This window comes from Phoenix dactylifera, chromosome 12 (assembly GCF_009389715.1).
Source record: "Phoenix dactylifera cultivar Barhee BC4 chromosome 12, palm_55x_up_171113_PBpolish2nd_filt_p, whole genome shotgun sequence".
NCBI lineage: Eukaryota > Viridiplantae > Streptophyta > Magnoliopsida > Arecales > Arecaceae > Phoenix > Phoenix dactylifera.
In genome coordinates this window covers 5,846,451-5,855,778 of record NC_052403.1, presented here as the reverse complement: position 1 = coordinate 5,855,778, position 9,328 = coordinate 5,846,451, and the positions used below count along the sequence as shown (strand labels likewise).

Below are 9,328 nucleotides of genomic sequence, written 5' to 3'. Positions count from 1 at the left end.
CTCTGCGCCCATCCCATCCAAATCTAAGCATCCTGCAACTCTGATAAAAAGAAAGAAGAAAAGGGGATGAGCTTTACAGCCCAGTAAGAATCCCTACACATCCACACCAACACAATAATAATAAAAATCTGAAAACCATGACAAGTCAAAGCACATATCATGAAGTCATAACCGGCTATCAAAGCTCAAATAATCGATACAAGTATGTACATCAAACATCAATAAAAGTCCAGCCACACAAGAAATATATAGCATATGATAGCTCATAAACATGTATTATAGTTTCAATGTCTTCTCTTCAACTTGATCCGGTTTAATTATCTTTCCGACTTTGGGTCAAATCTCGGTCACATTTCTCAGCCTGTGGTGGGGCAACCAAATTATCACATTTTCAGCCTGTGGCGGGGCCTGCACATTATAGTTCCACATTTCTAGCCTGTGATGGGGCCTGCCAAAGTATCACATTTTCAGCCTGTGGCGGGGCCTGCACATTATAGTTCCACATTTCTAGCCTGTGAGGGGGCCTACCAAAATATCACATTTTCAGCCTGTGGCGGGGCCTGCACATTATAGTTCCACATTTCTAGCCTGTGAGGGGGCCTACCAAAATACCACATTTTCAGCCTGTGACGGGGCCTGCCATAATAACAAGATAAACCCAAAGTTCTTTTTCATACAATCCAGTTTACATCTACACATCAATTTTCTTTTATTTATTTCCGGCTATAAACTAACCACAGCCACGTTTCCAGCCCGTGACGGGGCAACCAATATCATATGGTTAGTTTAGAGCACCACATCCATCAGTCAAATTTTGCAGGTGTAGGTTATGCGCATGCATGCATCTATCATTATACCAATCACAAGCAAAGACGATCAAAATACAATTTAAATATAAAAACCATTTTGTTTTGCCTGGATCATAGCATATCAAACATATATATATATAGTGCAAAATATTTATATCATGTAGGATTGGCGTACAAGGATTCTTACACTTTGTTGAAAACTCAGACAAACTAATCACCGTCCTCACGGCGATCTATGAACCGGAATGCGCAGGACTCCGCTCAGCGTCCTCTCGTCCAATAGATTGTCCCCCTACAGAATCAAGACAATATTAAAAATTATCCAGAGTATCTGACAATCCAAAACCCTCCATTGACCTACGACTATCCAGCAATCCTTACAAACCATGGTCTCCTCGTATCAAACTAGAGAGAGAAACTGGAGAGAGAAATAATCCAAGTAGAGAGAGGAACTAATAAACAAGAGAGAGAACCTAGGAGAGAGAAGAGAGGAGAGAGAAAACTCTTCCTCCTTCTCAAAATAAGGGGAACCGATCCATCTCCCTCTCTTCTTGGATCAGGGTGGCACAGCCACCAAGGTGCCCATCCTCGGCGACGACGGCCGGCCAGTGACGGCCATCAACTGCGGCACCACCGGCGACGGTGGTCGGCCGGCGGCCAACCAACGAGGGGAAGGAAAGGAGATGGGATCACGAGGAAGGAGATCTCGGTCCACCTCTTCCCATCCCCTCTAAAACCCTAGAAATCCCTCTCAACCAACCCACAGTCCCGATTCAACCCCCAAGACCATAGATCCGGCCAACCCGGCGGCCGGCGGCGGCGAAATCCGAAAGAGAGGGGCCGAAACAGGGGTACCCTGTTTCGGATCCCTCTCCGACGGCTTCACCGGCCAAAAACCCCTCCAACGCCCCCAAAATCCAGAACATGAAGCATAAGGAAGGGAGCCCCACTTACCTCGGTCCGACGGCGTGCTCCGGCGACCTTTCCGGCGAGGAATCGGCGGAGAAATTGTGAGCAACTTGCGGAGGGTCTTCACCGAAGGAAAGAGGAAGGCTTCCCCCCCCCCCCCCCCGCCCCCCGCGGCCGGCCGGATCTCGAACCTCTCCGGCGCTCGGTCTCCTCCAGCGAGTCGCCTCTCCAACAACGCCGCCGCCGCCTCCCCCTTTGCACCCTCCCTTCATCCACCACGATCGTGCCTAAGGCACGATCGTAATAAGGGGATGGGCCCGGTCTTTTCGGGCCGGCCCGTCCCCCTTTCCTTTTTTTTTTATTTTTTTTTTCAGGGGTATTACAATATTAAAAATATAAATCCATTTTGCGTCGATTTGATGATCAAACAAATAAATTCTAGAAGGTACAATATCATACATTGAATCTTGTCGAACATAATAAATCAAGCGGATGGTCAATTTCAATAGCAACTCTAACTGTTTATGTTTGTATAATGTCTTGGACTTTCATTGCCAAGTATAGAGGCTATCACAAATGTCATTGGTTACTTTCCTCACATATCCCTATTCCCTACTCCTTGCTTCCATCGCATATGACCTAATGTTGCCTCTAGGTCCCACAAAGTCAATTATTGATGTCTTGCACATTAATACTCAAGGCTAAGCCCAGTTTTTTTAATTAAAAAAATGAAAAAAAAGAAGAAGCAATCAATTTACTCATATGAGACTTAAGGAATGCAGTTATCCATCCACCATTCACTATACTGTGCCAAAATTCACATTCGCCAAAATCATTGCTCAAATCATCCATTATGTATGCAAAATCCAGGCACCTAGTATGCATCCTCATCCCATGACTAGTTTTAAGATGCAATAAGTTTTGGTCATGGAACATGACAGTACTGGTTAGGACCTAGAAACCTAAAATCTTTGCATAAATTGAGAGGAAATAAGATCTAACATACACTTTTCAAATCCAACATGATAGATTTATGAGTCCAATCAATAATCCGGTTGGCTTATTGGGCTGTCAGACAGATACCTCTGATATTGGTGGTGAATGGGAGCTGTCTTCCAACATCGCAAAAGTCATGGAAGCTGTCTGCCATGTAGTGGAGGTAATCTCTCCCCACCCCAACATCCACAGAAAGAAGGCAGCTTGCAACTGGCCAGGTACATCAATGATGCAATCACTTTCCCTAGCTATAACTTCTTAAACACCCTCTAAAATCCCAAAAGCTTTTAAAGAAATTTACTTCTACGGGCTTCCTGGTGTTTGCTTGCCTTGATGCAGGTCTAATGAACTCGACCAAACCCCACGAGCGACAGAATAGGGCAGCCCCTGCATGTAGGAAAGGGCTCCCACGGCAAAAAATACCCCAGGAGAAAGGCTTGAGAAGAAAGTTTGGCAGATAGCAAACAAGGGTCCTCCACCTTTACAAAGAAAAGGTTCTGAGACCTCTTTCATGCATGTGTCCAGCATAGTGGAACAACGCTGAATGCTCCCAGAGCCACTCAAACCTGAATCTCTCTCTCTCTCTCTCTCTCTCTTGCTCCTTGTGTGGTGGTGGGAATGCCATCAGCCACAAGAGCAACAAAACCCTTTTGCGAGTGGGACTGGTCCCCCAATATATATACACACCATCGCTCTCTCCGAGTCACGTCTCTCACATCCATCCCCCCTAGCTCTTACCTTGGGAGGGGGAATATCTTCATCCAAGGATAAGGTCATTCATTGCATTTCGATCATTTACTCAAATGGCTTGGTGCGTATGCTTGTGGGCTTTGAAGGTTTCCATTTTGTACCAATGTGCTCGCCCCATGCATGATAAATGATGCAGCACTGACGTGGATTAGTAAGCATATCATCTGGCTGGAATCTTAAGCAATATGGTGTGTGGAAAAGCATGGAAGTATCTTAGGACCCTAGTATTGTTTCCCCACTGTTTTTAGTTGTTATCCTTTTACTAGTTGTGCCATTATTTGTACCGGCCAGCTTGCTAGCTGGTAAAAGTCTCACAGTAGTTGCACCACCAATTAATAGACACCTGAGCTCGAATCCAAATTATATGAGGGAAGGAGGACTTAAGAGTTCTAGGTGATGGCGTCTAGCCAGAAAGAGTTCTACCTTTAAGAGAATGTAATTTTTTTTTTTGTTTTTTTGATGGAATATAGAGGAGCTGAGAAACTCCTCGTACAAGACAAATCACAAGTTGATGAAGAATCTTGCCGAAGCCAATCAAAATGGCCATTTGGCTCCCTTCGAAGGAAGCCACTTGATGCTCTCATGGATCTTGCACCAATTCATTCGATCATCAGGAAGAATGAGCCAGGACAGCAATAACCCTGTAGAAGATGAAGCTGTGAGCGTGAAACCGAACATGAAGATCAAATTCTTATCATTTCAAAAGATACGGTGGCAAAGAAAAGTCATTAGCATATATCATTAGCTACGCACACTAATTAAAGAATGTGGACAAAAGTCACCACCTTTTTTTTCTCTCTTTCTTTTTTTTTTGAGTGAAAAAGTCGCCACCTTTATATCCTGGCCTTTAGGCTTCCGCCGACCCGCATGGAAAGCAGTGGGTGGGGAACCTTTCCATGCTACAGAAGCACTACCAAATGCTGACACATGATACCATGATGGGAGAGCATAGACTTGGGTTGTGGACTTCAAAGCAACGAGGCTTTACAAATATATTAAACCTAAGCCAAGTTAGAAACGTAAGAAAGGTCAAGGACTCGGGACTTTTGAGACTTTGGCCCAACTTTGGGAGCCAGAGAAGGAGAACAAGTGACACATGGAATGATCGATGACGTAAGGGTGAAATTGGATCGGATTCCACGCTAGCAGTAGCAATCTTTTATCAAAAACGGGCAACGATTCCAACGGATAAACGTAAAAGTGTGGGTCGTTGCCATTAAGGGCAGTGGCCAGCGACGACTGGGATTGGGTTCAAAACCCCTTGGAAAAATATCTTTAGCGGCCTGGCCTTCTATTTTAGGTGAGCACGAATCCTATCTGATGATGACTATTGTCAAAAGATAGATTGCCATTTCGTAAAGCATTTCTCAACCACGTGCCATATCATACACGGTGCATGATGCTTGATGCTTATTCATTTTTTGATGGCAGCTATCTATGGATGACAGTATTTTGTAGTGCCTGAGGTGCACAATACCGAGTGCACCTCAGGGGATTTGATGCACCGTAGAGGATCTTGATTGATATTGGATCGAGACTTGGGATGGAGAGATGTAGTGGTCCTAAGGCGAGCCATGGTGGCCCGATTTGGCTCGAAAGGGGCAGCCAAGCAGCACAACGAAAAGTCTGTGTCAAGGGAGAACTCCATTTCTGAAAGCATCCTAATAATTCAAGGGAAAGCAATATTCGACAGCTCGATCTCCCCTCAACCCCCCAAACAAAACAAAATGAAAACAATATATCAAATATATTGTTTGAATTAATATTTTTTTTATCGATATACAGCTATAAATTTATAATTTACATGTATTGATCATCAATGTAACTATTTTTTCAGGCTTCAAGGCTGCTATAATAGCTTCAGACACGACCCAGTATTATGTCATTTATGTCAAAAGCTCTAATCAAAGCGGTGATCATTATAATGTTTCTTATACAACAAGAACACTACCTGTTATTTGATAAAAGTAAGCATTGATTTAAACAGACATATAGCTAATTTTGATTACAAGAATCATAATCATTAATTAAGTCCTATCCAACTTTTGGGAACCAGCTATTTCACTATAAACATAATAAAGTAATAAAGGCGATCTATTGCTAGAAAATATTATTGCTATTTCTTTTTCCAATCAATCGTCAAAATGTTGAAAAGACAACCTAGTAAACTAGTCGGGGTTTTCCAATACTCAAATCTACTATAGTCGGCTGCATAAGAAGCTACCTAGTTACTCTGTCCTACTGTTAGCCTCTTTGAAAATATTATATTTTAACATAATAAAAGAGCAACATAGTATTTAAGTACCTAAAAAAGAATAACCTAGCTTGCAAACTTACCGTTATAACCATCTTTAAGGTTAATTTTTTTGTCATTTAGGAGTGCATTTGTGCATATCAAGAACAATGTATAGACTTTTCTACTTCAATGATCACCTTTTGTAAACATGTAGATAGCATGCATGTCATTTAGAATACGATGAACAAGAATAATCTGCTGGCATATACACGTAAAAGGACATTTTTAAAAGGACAGACATGCAAGAACTTATGAAAAAGCAAGGGGTTAACGCCGAAAGAGTAGTGATAGCTATTGAGGGACATTTGTGCCCTTCAAGGTTTGCCCTCTTGTGGGCTGTTGAGGGGACCATCCAAAGAAGGGGTGGTTCTATATACACCCCCCTATTGCTCAGGACACCCCCCAAAAATTAAAAAAAAATTAAATACTCTCTATTTGCTAAGGACACCCCTAAAAAATTAAAAATTCCTAAATTACCCCCCACCCTCCCCACCCCCTCACCTAAATTGCTCTCTACACCCCCCAAACCCTCCCCCCACCCCGCTCTTCCCCTCCAAAACACCTCGCCAACGCCCAAAACCCCCCCGTTCCCCCTTCTCCCTCTCGTCGCCGGCATTCTCCCGATCTCCGACCACCTCGCCGGCTTCTCCCGGAACCACCTCGCCGGCTTCTCCCGAAATTTTTTTTTTTTCACGGTTCGTGCTCCGTTCGGCACTGGATCGCCGAACAAAAGGCTTCTGTTCGGCTGAACAGTGCCGGACAGAAGCCTTCTGTTCGGCACTGTGCAGCCGAACAGATCTGTTCGGTTGAGGGTTGCCGAACAGAAGGCTTCTGTTCGGCACTGTTCAGCCGAACAGAAGCCTTTTGTTCGGCGATCCAGTGCCGAACGGAGCACGAACCGTGAAAAAAAAAAATTTCGAAACAAGGTGGAACACGTACCTTTGCGGCCGATTCTTCGTCCCAAATCACTAGTTGCTTGTCCATGCTTCGAATGGGGCTTAAATCTCCTTCAAAGATCGCCTAAACGATGTAAATGGATCGAGGGGTTTAAGAGGGGTTTGAGAGGTGTTTTTTTTTCTTTTCAAAACGAAACGGAGGAGGAGGAAGGGGGGTGTATGAGAAAATTTCAAGGGCAATATGGTAATTACACTAAAGGTTAGTTTGGATATTTTTTTTTTGGTTTTTGGGGGGTGTCCTTAGCAATAGGGGGGGTGTATATAGAACCACCCCCAAAGAAGCCAACCAATCTGGGTCCAAGCTAGCCTTTTTCTAGGAGAAGAGCCCTCTCTCTCTCTCTCTCTCTCTCTCTCTCGCTCTCTCGTCTCTCTGATACTTCACCATCACTCAAAAGCCGAGTGCTCATCCGTCCCCAATAATGGAAGGGTTTGAGGGGGACAAGGCCGGCCCGAAGGTCTGCCCATTTCTTGCAAGCACTGGTGCGGGCTGGGAGATGGGCAGAGCCGCAGAGATCGACAAAGAGAAAGAGAGTAAGAGAGCAAGAGACAAGGAAAGGGAGGTGGGGAGGGGTGGTCTTAGTGTTGGGTTGGGGTTGTCTTGTTTGTTCCTATACATTTAACCCAGGCTTTGGTCCTACAAAACAGCATCAGGGATGGTGGGAGGCATAGACAAAAGGTGGTGGGGTCCGGGTCCAACTCAAGAGCTTTTAGATTCCATGGAGGTGAAGAGGATGTTTCTGGTGGGTGGTGAGAATTCTATTCCCCTTCCCACCACCACCACCACCACCACCACCACCACCATCTCCATCACCACCCTTATCAGTGCGTCATGTCCCGTTCCGTTGAATGGAAAGGAGAAAGAGGGAGAAACAATGACAGAAATTAAGGGGCATGTCACTTAGCGTCGCTTAGAATGCTACCTTCCCTAGGCCACCGCGCTGCGTCAGGCGCGTGCAACGAATGTGCGAGGGATGAACAAGAAGGACATGGGTCACCATTGAGTGCAGGCTTTTTAGTTTTTTGGGATGACGGCTGTCGGGCTGTGAGTGATGACGGACGTCTTCAGCAACCTTGGATTAATAACCTTTGGACCGAGGGTTAGTATGGCTTGGAAGGTGACGAAGAATGAAATCATTATGGGGGTAGGTGGAAGAAACGCGTAAATGTACGTGCGACATGGTATTGGAAAAATGGTGGCACTCGAGATGCGAGTCTACTCTTGAGCTGACTCCGCTTTTATATCTTTAGTTCAAAGTGATTCTTCTTAGAGATTTTTTTTTCTTCGTTCAATTGCAAGGTCATTTTGAGGCTCCACCGGATCATGACCATTTAGCCTGCCTTTCACCTGGATTATAGTTGTGCAACTCCAGTGAAAAGGCAAAACATGAGACCATAAATCTAAGGACGCCAAATAGATCCATAAGGTTAAATCTTTTACGGCCATATATGATTCGCGATCGAAATAGAAATTGGAATCAGAATTAGAATAAGTTAAAATAGAGAATCGGAATAGTTATATCCTCCAATGCATTTAGTTCGCAATTAGAATTGAAATCAAAATTGAAATGGAATTAGAATATTAAAAAAGAGTAATAGATTTTGAGGAATTAAAATATTTTCTTTTTCCTTTAGAATCAGAATATATTATAATTTCTTCCAACCAATAGACTGGAACATGAATCACATATTTCCATTCTCATTTCAAAATCCATCTCCGCTGAATCAAACATTCTCTTAATATTGGTTAGCATATCTCATGATGCCTTTGCTTCGCTCTAATTTTTCAAACCCTTGTTCTTTATTAGTAAATTGGGGTTGATAGCCATACTATCATATTTCTGTTTTTTTTATAAAAAAAATCAAATTGTATCCATTGCTTTGTCAATAATTCTACCAAAAATTTCATTATTAATATTTCTCTTAAAGTTTTATAAACATTCTAGTAGTATACTACTGATAAATATATATCAAAGTTATTTCAGTTTTCAACTATATCTCGCTTGCTTGTCTCTATCTGATTTTTCTTTCCACCAAGCCTACCATGAATTCCATTGTTTTCTATCTCCAGATATGCATTCATATGCGTCCATTTCTGAGGAACAAGGCGTACATTAAAGGTTGGACTAGTTGGTGGCTTCCATTGTCACTTTTTGGCTGTTCACTTTATTCGAGGAATTCATGGATGTCTTTTGATGTCATCCAAGATTTACATAAATTGTTAGAAACTTTAAGAATATCTTAGTATATCAGCAATTTGAAGATAAGCTTTGGTTCGATGATAAATGCACATGCAACGGATTTGGAATATGGAAGCAAAATATCTTGGTACATATGAGTAAGGTTGCATGGATCTTGTGCTTTCTAAATCCTATAATGACATGAATCTAGTGGACTGAGATATTTTTTTTTAAAAAAAAGATTGAAACTATCATGGAATTGAAAAACAAATACGGATTTGCCAATTTTTAAAAGTATATTTGCTTAGGGATAGTTTAGTATGAAAAAATAAATTCTACATCAAATTACCATATTTGGTTAGAAAAAAGGATGAGAGAAGTGGTAAAATAAATAGTGAATCCTATGCTTATTTTACTGAAAAAGAATGTAAAATA

At 42.5% G+C, this 9,328-nt stretch overlaps 1 long non-coding RNA gene across 2 annotated transcripts; it reads right to left on the bottom strand.

Annotated features, from left to right (window-relative positions):
• Positions 1-4,421, bottom strand: LOC120112726. Of its 2 annotated transcripts, none has more exons than XR_005514373.1 (3): positions 2,802-4,421; positions 997-1,101; positions 1-40 (listed from the first exon to the last, which is right to left on the bottom strand). It is a non-coding gene; the product is annotated as an uncharacterized LOC120112726 (long non-coding RNA). The 2 variants fall into 2 exon arrangements; XR_005514374.1 differs by lacking the exon at positions 2,802-4,421 and adding an exon at positions 1,764-1,868.
• Positions 4,422-9,328: the final 4,907 nt, after the last annotated feature.